Here is a 17,858-nt window from a genome sequence, read left to right on the forward strand (position 1 = left end):
GTTTCGATCTCTTGACCTCGTGATCCACCCGCCTCAGCCTCCCAAAGTGCTGGGATTACAGGCGTGAGCCACCGCGCCCGGCCATGTTTTGTTTTTAGGGAATCTGCCAAACTGTTTTCCAGAGTAACTCTACTGTTTTGCCCTCCCACTGGCAATGTTTGATCAGTTTTCTTGTATCCTATCCAACATTCAGTGTTGTCACTATTTTTTATTTTAGCCATTCTGCTAGAAGTGTAGTGATATCTCATTTTGATTTTAATTTGCATTTTCCTAACGGCTCATGATGTTCTGCATCTTTTCTTGTGTTTGTCATCGTATAGCTTCTTTAGTGAAATTTCTGCTAGTGCCTTTTGCCCATTTTCTAATTAGATTGCTTTTTTTAACCTATGAATTTTGAGAGCTCTTAAAAATTACACTCCAGACTAATGTCTAGAATATGTCGATACATAGATATACAGAATTGTTGGATATACAGTTTGCAGACATTTTCTCTCAGTCTGCAGCCTGTTTTTTCATCCTCTTAGCACTCTTTCACAGAGCATGTTTTCATTTTGATAAAGTCCAATCTATCAGTTTTTCCTTGTATGGGTTGTGTTTTAAATGTCAAGTCTAAGAACTCTTTGCCTAGTCATAGATCCTGAATATATTCTTCTATTTTTTCCTAAATGATTACACTTTACATGTAAGTCTGTCATTTATTTTAAGGTAAATTTTGTGTGAGATATGAGTTCTAGGTAGAGATTTGCTTGCTTTTTGTTGATAGTTATGTTTATCCAGTTGTCCCAGCACCACTTATTGAAAAGCCTATCCTTCTTCTACTGAATTGCTTTTATATCTTTCTAATCAGTTGCATATATCTGTGTAGGTCTATTTTTCAGTTCTCTATTCTGTTCCATTAATCTCTGTGACCCTCCCTTCACCAAAAACCACACAGTCTTGATTACTATAGTTGTAAGTCTTGATTGGGTAGAGTGATTCCTCTCACTTTATACTTATTTTTCAATATTTTCACCTTTTTTTTTAGCTTTTTAATATTTATTTTTCTTATAAGATGGCATCTTGCTCTGTTACTCAGGCTGGAGTACAGTTTCATAATCATAGCTCACTGCAGCCTCAAACACCAAGGGTCAAGTGATCCTCCTCCTCAGCCTCCTGAGGAGCTGGGACTGCAGGCATGTGCCATCATGCTAGGCTAATTTTTTAAAAAAAATTTTGTAGACATGGGAGTCTTACTAAGTTGGCCAAGCTGGTCTCAAACTCCTAGCTTCAAATGATCCTCCTACGTTCGCTTCCCAACTATGTAAAGTTTAGAATAATCTTGTCTAGATATATAAACAATCTTGCTGGGATTTTGATAGGAATTGCATTAATTTTATATATCAATTTTAGAATTGTCATCTCTGCTATGTTGAGTCTTCTATTCTTTTTTTTAAATTATTGTATTTTATTTTTATTTTTTGTTGCCTAGGCTGGAGTGCAGTGGCACAATCACAGCTCATTGCAGCCTTGACCTCCCAGGCTCAAGGAATCCTCCTACCTCAACCTCCAGAGCAGCTGGGACTAAAGGCATGTGTTACCATGCCCAGCTAATTAAAAAACATTTCCTTTTTTTTTTTTTTTTTGTAGAGATGGAGGTCTCTGTATGTTGCCCAGGCTGGCCATGAACTTTTGGGCTCAAGTGATCCAACTGCCTCAGCCTCCCAAAGTGCTGGGATTACAGGATTACAGATGCCCAGCCAAGTCTTCTAATCTATAAATATGGTATGTCTTTCCATTCACTTAGATCTTCTTTCATCATTAGTATTTTATAGTTTTCAGCATACAAATAATGTAGATGTTTTGTTAGATTTGGACCAAAGTAGTTTTTCTTTTTGTTTTTTTGGCAATTGTAAATTGTATCATATTTTTAATTTTAGTATCCTTGTATTCATTGCCAATATATAGAAATGCACTTGACTTTTGTATGTCTATCTTGTATCCTGTGACTTTGCTGAACTTGTTTATTCGTTTTAGAAACTTTTTGTAGATTTTTGTTTTCAATTTCCTACATAGACAATCAGCACTTGCAAATAGGGGTGTTTTTATTTTTGTTCATTCATTCTTTCTTTCTTTCATCTGTTTGCCTTTTATTTCCTTTTCTTGTCTTATTGCACAAGCTAGAACCTCAACTCTACTACACTGAATAAAAGTTAAGAGAACAGACATCCTTGCCTTAGTCTGGATCTTAGATTGGAGTGGCCCTGCATCCTGAAATACACTGTTCTTGATTATGGTGTATAATTATTTTTATATGTTGCTGAATGATATTTGCTAATATTTTGCTGAGGATTTTTGTATCTACACTAATGGGGGATATTGATCTTTGGAATTATTTTTTCATACTGTCTTTGTCTGGTTTGTGTATCATAGTAATTCTAGCTTCATAAAATGAATTGAGAAGTGTTCCCTCTGGAAGAGACTGAGATTTTCTGAAAGACATTGAGTAGAACTTGGTGTTACTTGTTTTTTGAACATTTGATAGAATTCTCTAGTGAGATCGCCTGGGACCGGAGACTTTTTTGGAAGGTTTTTAAGTTACTAATTTAATTTCCTTAATAGTTATAGGGCTATTCAAATTATTTCATATTTGGTGAGTTTCAGTGGTTTGTGCTTTTCAAGAAATAAATCCATTTCATTTAAGTTGGGAAATTTATGTATGTACAGTTGTGCATAGTATTTTATTATCCTTTTGTGTGCAGATGTGGGCGTTTTAAAATAAATAATACCTAACATAATTTTTGGCTACAAATCACATCATGGTGCAACATTTGTAGAGATGCTCAGATGTTCTTCTCAGTGAGAAGAAGGGCACTTCCTTCTCACTCTTGTTAAAAAACATCACCCATACCTTGAAAGTACTAAGGTTTCAAATACTTGTAGTGCATACTAGTGAACAACTTCCTATAGGAAAGGTCAGCAAATTTAGGACAATCAAGAGTTCTAAAAATTGTTTTTCAAAGAAAGTACATAACTCATCTTTAAGTCCAACAATTCTTTTACACACTGCCATGAGCAATCCAAAAACCTATATGTGGAACAAAGGATTGTCATGACCACCTCTACCCCCACCACTTCATTTACAAAATACTGTGACGATTCTGTTATAAAGATATTGTGCCTTCTGTAAAAGTTAATGGGAAAGAAAAAGTTTTTTAAAAGTTCTTAAAGTCTTGTCTTTATAAAATTACTCATGTCCATAACATCCTTGTAGCACTTAAACTGCGGTGTGAGGTGACTCCCTGCCAGTGAGTGCACAAGTGAGGATGCCATCCTCAAGCCCTCAGCATTGCGAATGCCACCTCTCCTTGGGGATGAAAGGTGTTAGACCATAGCCATCTGACAATGGCCAGAGAGAGGAGCTAAGGACCATCCAGATGGCAAAAATTATTAAAACAAGTTTTATTTCCAGTTTTTCAGATCACTAATACAACAAATAGAATTCCTCGTGCTTTCTTCCTGCTGGGAACCAGTGGCCATCAAGTGCTCTGTGGTGTGCCCTTCCTGCCTCAGTTTGGTGACCACTGCCCCACACTGGTACTGCCAGTGTGTTAGCCTTGCCTGCCCACTCCCCACCACCAGAGATTTCTAAGCTTCTTTAGAGGAACAGCTGTGCCTTTTCCTTTTCATCCCCCCAAGCACCTAACCCAGAGTGAGCAAAGCTCAGCTACTCCATGACACTGGCTTCATGACCTGCCTGGATTCAGCCAGTAAGCCCTATCATTTGCAGATATCTGCGTGGACCCAGCATGAGTGTGACACAGTGAAGAATAAAGCTCAAATCCCATTCCTGAGGCTGCCTGATGTACTGGGATGAGGGAAGTGTTTGCAAGAGATGCTATAAGGCCAGGAGTGATAATTACAGCTCACGCCTGTAATCCCAGCACTTTGAAAGGCTGAGGTGGGAGGATCATAAGGTCAAGAGATCGAGACCATCCTGGCCAACATGGTAAAACCCTGTCTCTACTAAAAATACAAAAAATAATTAGCTGGGCATGGTGATGCACACCTGTAGTCCCAGCTACTCAGTAGGCTGGGACAGGAGAATCGTTTGAACCTTGGAGGCGGAGGTTGCAGTGAGCTGAGATCGAGCCACTGCACTCCAGCCTGGTGACAGAGCAAGACTCCATCTCAAAAAAAAAAAAAATGCCATACAGTCCAGTGTAGAGAGAAGCAAGAGCTGCTGGAGAAATACTCGCAGTGTGCTGTGGGAGACTGGAGCAAAGACTCTTACTGCTGCATCATGCTGACTAGGACTGAGAAAGGCTTCCTGGAGGAGGTGGCATTCTGTTTGGTGGTATAGACTTTTGTACTATGGCAGCAGGAGGAAAAGGACCAAGAAAAGGTGATAAGGTGAAGTTTTGGACATGCCATCAAAGAGGAGGCCCATCAGGGGAAAGTACAGAGGGAGGAGGAAGGGCAAAGGCTCACCAGTTTGCTCTCAAGGACAAACAAAAATCCACAGATGGTGGCCTGGGATGTGACAGTAGCACCCGCTACAGTATTCCAGATACATTGGGTTTTTAATAATACTTTTTACCCAGCTGGGGAAAAAAAGCCATTAGTTGCCAACTCACAGATGTTATTCCTGTTCCTCCCATACCCTGAACACAGCCCTGCCTGTGGGCCCTTGCACTAGCCTCCCTCTGACTAGAATGCTCTGCCCCGAGGGTCACCCAGCTGGGCCTCATGTCCTGCAGGGCTCCTCACAGAAGCCACCTCCTCAGAGGCCTTCTCTGACCTTCTGATCCTGGGCGCCCTGGCACTCTCCAGCATAGCACCTTCTTCATTTTTGTCCCAGCCCTAAACACATCCTGATGTTGTCTCATTTATTTTTATGGTGATTTGTTTACTATCTGTCTCCCCTACTCCACCCACCAAGGGTCAGGGCTGCTGTGATCACTGACTGTGAAAGCGGAGTGAGTGGCTTCACCCTGGTCCTTTTAAAGTACTTTGTTATAAAGGCTGCTTTGATGGAATGGCCTCACTTGAGATGACCTCAAAGCCACTTAATGTAAAAAAAGAGAGAGAAAGAGAGTAAGACAGAAATATAAAAGAGTGGGAATTGCTCCAATGAAATTTGATGTGTGAGGTTACCAGGCAGTTTTAGTTTAATGCCTGTGTCCATCTATTTTGCCTCATTTCTCTCGCTTCAGTTAAAAAAAAAAAAAAAAAACTTACTGTGCTTCATGTACCTTTTAAAGCGGCCTTTAATTTTCAGAGAACAGTGATCAAACTAATAAATATATTTAAAATACTTTGAGGATATAACATCAGTTATTTGATTTCTCAAACAATTTTATTAGGCCAGACTTGGTGGCTTATGCCTGTAATCCCAGCACTTTAGGAGGCCAAGGCTGGAGGATCATTTGAGCCCAGGAGTTCAAGACCAGCCTGGGCAACATAGGGAGACCCTAAGATTAGGAAAGAAGAACTTAATATTGAGTAACATTTAACCTTCCTAAAGAAGGCTATTTTTTTTTTTTTTTTGAGGCAGGGTCTTACTCTGTCACCCAGGCTGGAGTTCAGTGGCACGATCACCCACATCAGCCTCTCAAGCAGCTGGGATTACAGGTGCACACCACCATGCCTGGCTAATTTTTGTGTTTTTGTTTTTTTTTTTTGAGACGGAGTTTCACCCTTGTTGCCAAGGCTGGAGTGCAATGGTGCAATCTCAACAAATTTTTTTTTAATTAACTGGCCAGGTGCAGTGGTGCATACCTGTAATCCCAGCACTTTGGGAGGCCGAGGTGAGTGAATCACCTGAGGTTAGGAGTTCACGACCTGCCTAACATGCTGAAACCCCGTCTCTACTAAATACAGAAAGATTAGCTGGACATGGTGGTGTGTGCCTGTAATCTGAGCTAACTGGGAGGCTGAGACAGGATAATCACTTGTACCTGGGAGGTGGAGGTTGCAGTGAGCTGAGATGGCACCATTGCACTCCAGCCTGGGCAACAAGGGCAAAACTCCATCTCAAAAAAAAACAAAAATTAGCCAGGCATGGTGGTGTGCACCTGTAGTCCCAGTTGCTTGAGAGGCTGAGGTGGGTGATCATGCCACTGAACTCCAGCCTGAGTGACAGAGTAAGACCCTGTCTCAAAAAAAAAAAAGCCTTCTTTAGGAAGGTTAAATGTTACTCAATATTAAGTCCTTGTTTCCTAATCTTAGTTAATCATTAGGCTCACTGATGACACTTACTTTAAAACTACAGTTTTTTTGGCCTCTCCACTGAAGATCCAAGTTCAGTAACTTTGGCATGGGGTTGAATAATCTGTATTCGCTTCCCAGGTGGTTCTGATGGTTCACTAGGTTTGGGGAATAATGTAATAAGTTTTTCTTACTTATCATCCAGCAAACAATATCCATGGTGAGCTCTACCTACTTGAAAGCTCAGTAGTGTGAGAAAAATAGTGGTAAAGAAGTGAACAATTTCAGCTAAGAATGTGCTGATTATAATGTTCTGACATGTAATATGGTCAGATTCTCCCAACGAATGATCATTTCCAGAACATGCTGGCACCTTGGGGTGCCCTCTTCAAGAGCCTCTTGGGTCGCCGAGGACCCCCGGTCCTCTGTACCTGAGAGGAGGGTCGTACAGGTCACTCTCAGTACTTCCAACAGAGGTGATTCAGCGCTTGGAAAAACCAACACCCTAACTTTGTTATCTTCCAGAGAGCAGGTGGGCACCACGCCCCTTCGAGAGGCTGTGGCACACATGAGGAGCCACCAGAGCTCAGGCTTCTGAACTTGTGGTCATGGGCCCCTAGAGAATCTATGCAAAACCTCAGCAGATCTCTGTGCAGAACTTGGTTAGAACGGAGGTTTCCTGAGCATTCAGCCTCAGCTTCTCGGTAGAGCCCATGACCACAAAAGGTTAGGGCCTCAGCTTAGAGAATGAGACTGATGGTTCACGTCATCAAGTGCAGATTGTCCTCGGCCCTTTGCAGTCTGTCTCACAGGTGAAGGTTTGCACTGGGAAGAGGACCCAAAGCCCACCCTCTGTTCGGTTTCACGTAGGCAGAGGGAGGAAGGCACGTGCAAACCTGAAGGGCTGTGAGTGCTGCACGGAGAAGCCAGAAGGCGAAGGCTGAGCTACCCCAGCCCAAGGTCCAACAATAGGAATGGAAGGGTGACATCTGGCCATCATCCATGCCTCTGAGCCCCTGGGCAGGGTCCTTGGGGCTGCCTCTACTCATCTTCCAGATGGAACTGAAATGCCAACCTGAAGAATGGGAGCCCTTGTGACCCAGCATCTCTCTCAGAAAAGGAAGGGAGTTTGAGGACAATTGTAGATAACAATTACGGCTAATGAATGCCTGCGAGGTGCTGGGCACTATGAGTAATGATCTCTGATGCCCACAGTACCTGCAAGGTTGGAATTCTTTCCCCCATTTTACAAATGGGGAGATGAAGGTTGAGCAAGGTTGGCTAACACGCCAGGTCATACAGCAGGCATTTAACCCAGGTCTGACTCCAAACAAAGCTGGGTGAGTGAGGAAGCCAAGCTTCATATGAACTGGGCTTTGCCCATCATGGAGCCAAGACCCTAACTGGCCTCTCTTGATCCCAATCCAGACCCTTTCTGCCACACGTGGAGCTTGGAAGGAATGAATGAACGCAGAAAGCAAGTTTGCCTCTCAGAGGATGTAAATGAGGACAGATACAGGCTGTCAGGTAAAGAGCAGGCTGAGGACTCCCTCCCCAACCCTTGGCCCCTGGGGCATAAATTCTAGCCTTGAGGCAGAGTTGAAGGGGACTGAAACTCAGTGGCACAAACTGGGGACAAACCAGAGCCTTAGAGGTGAAAGCCTTCCCCAACCAAGCGTCAAGATGGGTCTAGAGAGCACACACAGGCTGCAGATCCAGTTCAGCCTGAATAAGGACAGTGCCCTGGCTCAAAGCAGGAAGAGGGACCTGCCCTTAGCTGTCATGAGGTTGCCCTGGGGCCCTCTAGCTTATGCTGTGACAAGAGCTCTGAATGTCAATATTCTGTCAGCTTCTTCTCTCATCTCTGCCAGCTCCTTCTCCATCTCCATTAGGGAGTCCCCTCCCAATCATTACAGCAGATCCTCCTCTTCCTTCATTTTTATTGATTGATTGATTTATTGAGACAGACAGAGTCTCGCTCTGTTATCCGGGCTGGAGTGCAGGGGTGCAATCTCAGCTCACTGCAACCTCCACCTCCCGGGCTCAAGCAATTCTCCTGCCTTAGCCTCCTGAGTAGCTGGGATTACAGGCATGTGCCACCTCGCCCAGCTAATTTTTGTATTTTTTTGTAGAGAAGGGGTTTCACCATGTTGCTCAGGCTGGTCTCAGACTCTTAAGCTCAGGTGATCTGCCCGCCTCTGCCTCCCAAAGTGCTGGGATTACAGGCATGAGCCACTGCGCCCAGCCCCTTCTCTTCCTTATTCCCCACGAGTAACTATGGCTACAAAGTGGTGACCGTAAGGTGGGAGTTTAACTCACTCATACATCGTGTCTATTTTGCCCCAAACTTAAAGTTGCTTTGTCATAGTTTGAGCATTATTTTTGTGCTGTCAAATCTGATTATGTCAGTACCATAAAAGCATAGGCAATTATTTTTAATTCTACAAACTATGTTGCTCTAATCAATAGAAATCAACTGATAAATCTTTAGCAATTGAATCTAATATTCGGTCTTTTCAGAGTTTGGTTAAAATATGATAGGTTATTAGTGCAAAATGAATGACACATTTTGATGATAGCAGCAGCAGTTTTTACATTCTGCACCCTGAATTTGGGGTTCTAAAGAGGAATTGTTACGTCTCGAAGGATCAAATTATGTCTCATTTCTCTCTGAACATTCAGAAGAATAACATTCGAGTCATTATAGCTGCCTCTTCTGAATTGCCAGAGCACTTTGTACTTTCTCGTGGTATGGGTGACACTTGGCCCTGCACTGGTGCTCTTTCTCATTTCATCTCCTGGAGACTAGGGATGGGTTTTGTCATTCTGCAGCTCTCCTCCCCAGCACAGTGTTTGTCCCTCGGTCCTTTCTATGCCTTTTACTACATTTCCTGGCTGACTTGAGTGCCCTGGTCTTCCCAGGATACCGGGGTAAGGCTCCTCCTTGTCACTTACCACATTATGTCTGTGTGTTGTCCCCAAAAGATCACAAGCCTGTCATCGTGAGGGAGTTTGTCTCATTATTCTCAGTGTGCCTGGCTCCTGGGACAGAGTAGATAGCAAGTAAATGATGAATGAATGAATGGTGAATATCTGTACACTATTTTTTATTTTTTAGACAGAGTCTCACTCCATTATCCAGACTGGAGTACAGTGACGCGATCTTGGCTCACTGCAGCCTCCAACTCCTGTGTTCAAGCAATTCTCATGCCTCTGCCTCCCAAGTAGCTGAGATTACAGATGTGCATCACCATGTCTGGCTAATTTTTGTATTTGGAGTAGAAATGGGGTTTTGCCATGTTGGTGAGGCTGGTCTTAAACTCATGGCCTCAAGTGATCCACCTGCCTTGGCCTCCCAAAGTGCTGGGATTACAGGCGTGAGCCACTGTGCCTAGCCCTGTACACTGTGTTTAATAGCTTGATTGAGATATAATTCACATACCATAAAATCCAACCATGTAAAGCACACAATTTGGCGATTTTTAGTCTAGTCACAAACTTGTGTGATTACCACTACAATCTAATTTCAGATGTTTTCATTACCCCTAAAAGAAATCTTGTACCTATTAGCAATATTCCTCATTCCTGCCCTCACCCCTAGGCCCTACTCTTTATCTCTATAGATTTGCCCACTTGGCATATCATAAACATGGAGCCATACACATGCGTGCCCTTCACAACTGGCTTCTTTCACTTAGAATAATGTTTTCAAGGCCCATCCATGTAGCAGCACATATCGGGACTTCATTTTCACTGCTAAATATTACTACTTTGTATGTAATGCCACATCATGTTTATCCATTCATCAGTTAGTGGACATTTGGGTTTTCACTTTGGGGCTAATATAAATAATCTGTTGCAAACACTCATGTACAAGTTCTTATGCAGATATATATTTATATTTCTCTTAGGTATCTAGGAGAATTGCTAGATGCTTAGCAATTCTAGCAATATTTTGAGGAGCTGCCAAACTGTTTTCCAAAGCTGCACCATTTTACATTTTCATCAGCAGCGTGTGAGGGTTCCAATTTCTCCACATCCTTGCCAGCGTTTTTTATTCTCCATCTCTTTGATTCTAACCATTCCAGTAGTGTGAAGTGGTACCTCACGGTGATTTTGATTTGCATTTCCCTAATGAGTCATGATACTGAGCATTTTTCGTGTGCTTACTGACCATCTGTATCTGTATACACTGTTCGATCAAACTATAAATCGTTACAGCTTCACAGAAATAAAGGTCTTAGATGAGGCCCAAAGAGTAACACTAAGTGACTTACCCAAAGTTACGTGCATGAGGTTATACGGTTTGTAGCAGCACAGGGTCTCAAATCCACTCCTGACTCCTTATGGTGCTCTGTTCTTCCCGCCTGCCCCTTCTCTCAGGATGCCTCTGGATCCCCACCTGCTGGAGGAGTGAAATGGCTGGATTCCTTATGGGTCGGGATAAGCATGTGCCTTAGCACTGCTTGATTTTACTCCCTGCCTATTCTTCTTTGGTTAGATTGATTTCATCTCTGAAAATAGTTTTCTCTGGATGCAAACTCCATATGTGAACAAATTGTTTTTATAACTTGCATCTGCTTAGAGTTGTAAACAACCGATGGCTCAAGTCCAAGCCCTAAAGAATTGGAAGTAGCTTTCCTGGCCACTTGAGTATCAAAGTTGGGTTTAAAGTCGTTGGATATATTAAAACCCGTCCACCTAATATTTTCACTGTGACCCCCAAACACACAAATATCCAAGTAAGAAAGTATTTAAAGTTAAGGAATGGAGGGGGATTCTTGGGGCAGTTATAGCATATGTGTGAACGTTGAGGTTTGGGGCAATAGAGAGATGTGTTGCTATTGCTAAGCCCTCCAGGGACAAGCCACATGGGTCTGGAGATGAAGCCAAGGAGAGCAGCCATTTGTAGTGTCAATTCCCAAGAAAGGGCCAGGTCCTCAGACAAGAAACAGACCCAGAAGGGGCTGGCCTGCAGGCCAGCTGGTGTACAGTCAAGACAGGCTGGATTATGCTGCCATAACAAATGACACCGAAAGTTTCCATGGCTTATCAGAATGTAATTTATTTTTATTTTTTCCCTTATTTCTCCAAGAAAAAACTGAATGTAATTTTATTTCTTGCTCACGCAGCATTTGCCATGGATGGTTTGGCATTTCCATGTGGAGGCTCAGCTTTCCAGGCTATTTTATCTTGGGTGACTGTCTCAACATGGCATTTCCAGGTTTTCCATGCAAAAGAAAAGAGATCTAGAAGCTCTCAAGCCAGCTAGTAAGTGCTTCACCTTGGAAATGGCACGTCACTTTTTTTTCTTTTTCTTTTTTCTTTTTTTTTTTCACTCCTGGCCTCAAATGATCTTCCCAACTTGGCCTCCGAAAGTGTTGGGATTAAAGGTGTGAGGCACCATGCCTGGCCAAAATAATGCCTTTTTAAAAAAAGCTTTAAACTTCATTATGTCCCACATAGCATCTAGCAGAAAGCCTTGTCATAAGAAGCACGTGACTTGACATGTCACGTCACTTCCACTCACTGCCAACTAACTGCTCAGAAATAGTCACATGGCCTTGTCTAACTGACAAGGAGTCAGAAAGTGTGATCCTCCTGTGTGCTTGGAAAGAGAACTGGTTATGGGCAAGTTCTAGCAATGACTGCCATGACTGAAGAGGCTTCTTTTTGGACTCTGCCCTTTCCAGGAAGCACTCAGAGGTATACATGTGTCTATGAGTATTGTCTTGTGGAGGGGGATAGAAGAGGTATCTGGCATCTGGAGGGGGAGCTGGAACAAAGTGGAGATTCATGCTGAAGATGATCACATTAAATTTTATTAGCCATATCATCTAGAGGCCAAGTATTTTCTGAATTTATTATCTGTATCCCCAAAATATTATTTTTTTTTTTTGAGACAGAGTTGCCCAGGCTAGAGTATAATGGTGCAGTCTCGGCTCACTACAACTTCCGCCTCCTGGGTTCAAGTGATTCTCCTGCCTTAGCCTCTTGAGTAGCTGGGATTATAGGCACGCACCACCACACCTGGTTAATTTACATATTTTTTGTGGAGATGGGGTTTCACCATGTTGGCCAGGCTGGTCTTGAACCCCTGGCCTCAAGTGAGCCACCCACCTCAGCCTCCCAAAGTGCTGGGATTACAGGTGAGACACCGTGCCCTGCCTGTATCCCCCAAATACTAATGAAGCCTTTCTCTTAGCTGAGATTTGGAAAACTGAACAAGTGTGGCTCATGCTAGCCTGGTAGACTACGGAGAAGGTGATCTTAGGGACAATGGGGAGCCACATGTTCCAGATGAGATTAGCCAGCTTTAGAGATTCAAGTTTTCATTTTGATTTAAATTGCTGACTCTTCCTTAAGGAGCAATATAATCAACATATAGATTCTCCTATTAAAATAATAACATTTTTCTTTTTCTTTGTTCTTTCTTTTCACTCCTGGCTTTAAGTGATCTTTCCACCTTGGCCTCCCAAAGTGTTGGGATTAGAGGCGTGAGCCACGGTGCCTGGCCAAAATATGACTTTTTTAATAATGAAGCTTTAAACTTCATTATGTCCCACGTAGCATCTATCAGAGTGCCTTGTCATAAGAAGCACTTGACACTGTTTATCCAATAAATGAAAGAGTGAATCAGAGAAATGAGATCTACTATATTCCCAAAGGCCAGCTCATCCTGGGACTCTCTGAAGTCTTATCCCCAGCTCCCGGGTGGATAATGACGACGGAGAGACTCCAGAACTGATCCAGTCACTGTAGAAGAAACTGTAGACGCACTCAGGACAGGGTGAAAGTCCTGGGATCACCTTTGCTCAAACCACTCCTGTCTTCAGATTGTCAGATTTGCCATTCATTCCAATAATTAACCATTCTCCAAGTCCTGTCCTGCACTGATACTTATCTTGAACTCTTTCTCCATCATACAACATGATTTTAATGTCTATTCCTTCTTTTCTGTACCCAACACCACTGGCTCTTGTTAACTGCCAAGGGGCCAGTGGCAGAGTATTGCAGAGTACTGCAGCTGTGTGAGTGCCTGAGACAGTATCATTGCAAAAGGTGTACCATTGCAGGAAGATATTTCAGTGTGGAGGACTAGGTTGAGTACTATTTGAGACACAGTGTAAGGAAAATTCAAGAGGAGAGATCCAGTAGGCAGTTGGAAGTACAGAACAGGAGACTGGGGTAGTCAGGGATGGGAAGACACACTTGAGAATAATTGGCATCGGCTGGCATTTGTTGCTATGGACATCAAGAAAAGAGTGTGAAGAAGATGTTACGTGTGAAAGTACTTTGTATAATATTGGGTGTTGTTTTTCATAATTACCATTTTTATGTGGATCCAAGAAACAACTAAGATGGTGAGAAAAGGAAAAGGAACCAGAAGCTTTCAGAGAAGGAAGAGGTGAGAGGCAGGAGGAGAAGCTAGAGAAGAGAGCTGCAAGGTTGAGGCTGGGCTGGCAAAGTGCTTAGGGCTCAGAGCAGCAGGCAGCAGCAAGGATGAAGCAAGGCCTCTGCTCGGTGACTAGGGGGTCTCAATGGGTATACTGGCTACCATCTTCTCCTATATTCAATTTCCCATCCAGCTTGGCCCCACCCTGCCCATGCTTAGCACCCCCTCTTCACTCCAGTTGCCAATACCAGCTCTCACCAGTGGGCTCCAGTGGGCACGTGGGAATCCTTCATCTCATTAGCAATAAACTCAGCCTTGTCCAAGGGTGGTCCAGGGGCCCCCGAGGGACCTGTGACTCTTAGTGAGTCCATGAAGTCAAAGTCATTTTCCATAAAACCACTAAGACATTATTTACCTTTCTCATGCTCATTCTCCCACAGGTACACAGTTGATTTTTTCAGGTGCTACATGACGTGTGATATTCCAACAGATTGAATGCAGAGGCAGGTATGAGAATCTGGCTGCATTTTACTAAACCAGACATTGGCAAAAAATTAAAACAAAGCCACTTTTCTCACTAACTTGTTTTTTGTTTTAGAAAATGCTGTTGGGGAGAGATCCAAGATGGCCGGTTAGGAGGAGCTCAGGATTGCAGGTCCGAGTGAAAGAGCAGAGGATGAGTGGATGCCACATTTCCAGACAGACTTTTACTGCCCACAGACCAGGAGATTCACAGGCGGAGTGCCCCACAGGTCGCCAGCGCGGCTGTTTTGGCCGGCGCGGCTGTTTGGCCTGCGCCCTGGCGCAGCGGTTCCCAGTGCAGAGTAAACAAGACAGTGTCCCCTCTTAGCCAGCAAGGGGAGGGAGCTGAAATGGGGAGCCAGGCCAGGAGATTGCCGGGCAAAAAAGCGCCACGAATCTCAGAGCCGCGGTTTCAGCCAGCGCAGCGGCTCCCGGTGCAGAGTAAATGAGACGGTGTCCCCTCTTAGCCAGCAAGGGGAGCTGAAGCAGGAAGCCAGGCCAGAAGATTCCTGGGCAAAAAAGCGCCACGAATCTCAGAGCCGCGGTTTCAGCCGGCGCAGTGGGTTGCCGCATGGGAAATCACACAGATCCCGGCGCCTATTCAACAGGCGACCAGGTCACCTGGTAGAGAGCCAACGGTTCAACTAAAAAACAAAAGGCTCTGAGGCAGGGAGCCAGGTGACCAGGCCCGGCTGGTTCCACCCCCACAAAAAAAAAAAAAAAAAAAAAAAAAAAAAAAAACAGCAATTGGAAACGCTCTGGGTTGAGACTTTCATGGCAAACACAACTGAACCCGGGACGGTCCAGCTCTGTGGAGGAGGGGCGTCCGCCATTACGGAGGCAGCTGGCAGTTGCCGGGGCAACCTGCTGTCACCAAGGCAACCCGCCATTACAGAGAGGGTGCATCACTACAGAGGCAGGCCAACATAGCGGAAGCAGTTCTAACTACACCCATATAAACAGAACTGCAGGGAAGTTCACACGGCAGCTGGGCAGAGCCCACAGCAGCTCAGCGAAGCCTCTGCAGGCTGAGAGTGACTAGGCTGCCTCCTTGTGGGCAGGGAAAACGGCAGCAGCACAGCGGAAACTTATAAAGCCCTAACTCCCTGGGACAGAACACCTGGGGAAAAAAAAAAGGGTTTATGAGTTCTGCTGCTGCAGACTTAAACTTACCAAAATCAGAAAGTCAACAACTACAAAGTCGACAGGTGGTAAATCCACAAAGATGGGAAGAAATCAGCACAAAAAGGATGAAAACACCCGAAACCAGAACACCTCTCCTCCTACAAGGGATCACAACCCTCACCAGCAAGAGAACAAGACTGGATGGAGAACGAGTGTGATGAAATGACAGAATCAGCCTTCAGAAAGTGGATAATAAGAAACTTCCGTGAGCTAAAAGAACATGTTCTAACCCAATGCAAAGAAACTAAGAACCTTGAAAAAAGACTTGACAAAATGCTAACGAGAATGGACAACTTAGAGAGGAATATGAGTGAATTGATGGAGCTGAAAAACACAACACGAGAACTTCGCGAAGCATGCACAAGTTTCAACAGCCGAATTGACCAAGCAGAAGAAAGGATATTAGAGGTTGAAGATCAACTCAATGAAATAAAATGAGAAGGCAAGATTAGAGAAAACAGGGTAAAAAAGAATGAACAAAGTCAACAAGAAATATGGGACTATGTGAAAGACCTAATCTACGTTTGATAGGTGTACCTGAATGTGACGAAGAGAATCCATCCAAGCTGGAAAATACTTTTCAGGATATTATCCAGGAAAACTTCCCCAACCTAGCAAGGCAGGCCAATATTCAAGTCCAGGAAATACAGAGAACACCACAAAGATATTCCTCTAGAAGAGCAACCCCAAGGCACATAATCATGAGATTCACCAGGGTTGAAATGAAGGAGAAAATACTAAGGGCAGCCAGAGAAAAAGGTCGGGTTACCCACAAAGGGAAGCCCATCAGACTCACAGCAGATCTCTCAGCAGAAACCCTACAAGCCAGAAGAGTGTGGGGGCCGATATTCAACATCCTTAAAGAAAAGAACTTTCAACCCAGAATTTCATATCCAGCCAAACTAAGCTTCATAAGTGAAGGAAAAATAAAATCCTTTGTGAACAAGCAAGTACTCAGAGATTTCGTCACCACCAGACCGGCTTTACAAGAGCTCCTGAAAGAGGCACTACACATAGAAAAGAACAACCAGTACCAGCCACTCCAAAAACACACGAAATGGTAAAGAGCATCAACACAATGAACAATCTGCATCAACCAATGGGCAAAACAGCCGGCTAGCATCAAAATGGCAGGATCAAATTCACACATAACAATATTAACCCTAAACGTAAATGGACTAAATGCCCCAATCAAAAGACACAGACTGGCAAATTGGATAAAAAGTCAAAACCCATCAGTGTGCTGTATCCAGGAAACCCATCTCACATGCAAGGATACACAAAGGCTCAAAATAAAGGGATGGAGGAAGATTTACCAAGCAAATGGAGAGAAAAAAAAGCAGGAGTTGCAATTCTCATCTCTGATAAAATAGACTTTAAAGCAACAAAGATCAAAAGAGACAAAGAAGGACATTACATAATGGTAAAAGGATCAATGCAACAAGAAGAGCTAATGATCCTAAATATATATGCACCTAATACAGGAGCACCCAGATACATAAGGCAAGTTCTTAATGACTTACAAAGAGACTTAGACTCCCACACAATAATAGTGAGAGACTTCAACACACCATTGTCAATATTAGACAGATCAACGAGACAGAAAATTAACAAGGATATCCAGGACTTGAACTCAGACCTGGAACAAGCAAACCTAATAGACATTTACAGAACTCTCCACCCCAAATCCATAGAATATACATTCTTCTCAGCACCACATCACACCTACTCTAAAATTGACCACATAATTGGAAGTAAATCACTCCTCAGCAAATGCAAAAGAACGGAAACCATAACAAACAGTCTCTCAGACCACAGTGCAATCAAGTTAGAACTCAGAATTCAGAAACCAACCCAGAACTGCACAGCTTCATGGAAACTGAACAACTTTCTCCTGAATGTTGACTGGATAAACAATGAAATGAAGGCAGAAATAAAGATGTTCTTCAAAACCAGCGAAAACGAAGACACCACATACCAGAATCTCTGGGACACATTTAAAGCAGTCTCTAGAGGAAAATATATAGCAATAAGTGCCCACATGAGAAGAAAGGAGAGATCTAAAATTGACACCCTATTGTCAAAATTGAAAGAGCTAGAGGAGCAAGATCAAAAACACTCAAAACCTAGCAGAAGACAAGAAATAACTAAGATCAAAGCAGAATTGAAGGAGATAGAGACACGAAAAACCCTTCAAAAAATCAATAAATCCAGGAGCTGGTTTTTTGAAAAGATCAACAAAATAGACAGACTACTAGGAAGATTAATAAAAAAGAAAAGAGAGAATAACCAAATAGATGCAATAAAAAATGATAAAGAGGATATCACCACAGATTCCACAGAAATTCAAACCATCATCAGAGATTATTACAAACAACTCTATGTACATAAACTAGAAAACCTGGAAGAAATGGATAAATTCCTGGACAGTTGCCTCCTCCCAAGCCTAAACCAGGAAGAAGTCAAAACCCTGAATAGACCAATAACAAGGTCTGAAGTCGAGGCAGCAATTAAGAGCCTACCACCCAAAAAAAGCCCAGGTCCAGATGGGTTCACAGCCGAATTCTAC

General features: G+C 43.2%; 1 protein-coding gene across 4 annotated transcripts in view; it reads right to left on the reverse strand.

Moving 5' to 3' along the window:
* The window catches only part of AFG1L (AFG1 like ATPase), a 251,746-nt gene that overhangs the window by 11,488 nt on the left and 222,400 nt on the right, over positions 1-17,858 (reverse strand). For 3 of the 4 annotated variants that reach the window (XR_010336653.1, XR_002478506.2, XR_010336655.1), the window contains 2 exons: positions 10,464-10,591; positions 9,142-9,228 (listed from right to left, as the gene is read on the reverse strand). The gene's annotated coding sequence lies outside the window, so the exon portion shown is untranslated. The remainder of the gene's footprint in view (positions 1-9,141; positions 9,229-10,463; positions 10,592-17,858) is intronic. The other variant, XR_010336654.1, reaches the window with a different exon arrangement.

Source organism: Aotus nancymaae, unplaced genomic scaffold (genome assembly GCF_030222135.1).
Source record: "Aotus nancymaae isolate 86718 unplaced genomic scaffold, 86718_ANA_hifiasm-v0.15.2.pri h1tg000040l, whole genome shotgun sequence".
Classification (NCBI taxonomy): domain Eukaryota; kingdom Metazoa; phylum Chordata; class Mammalia; order Primates; family Aotidae; genus Aotus; species Aotus nancymaae.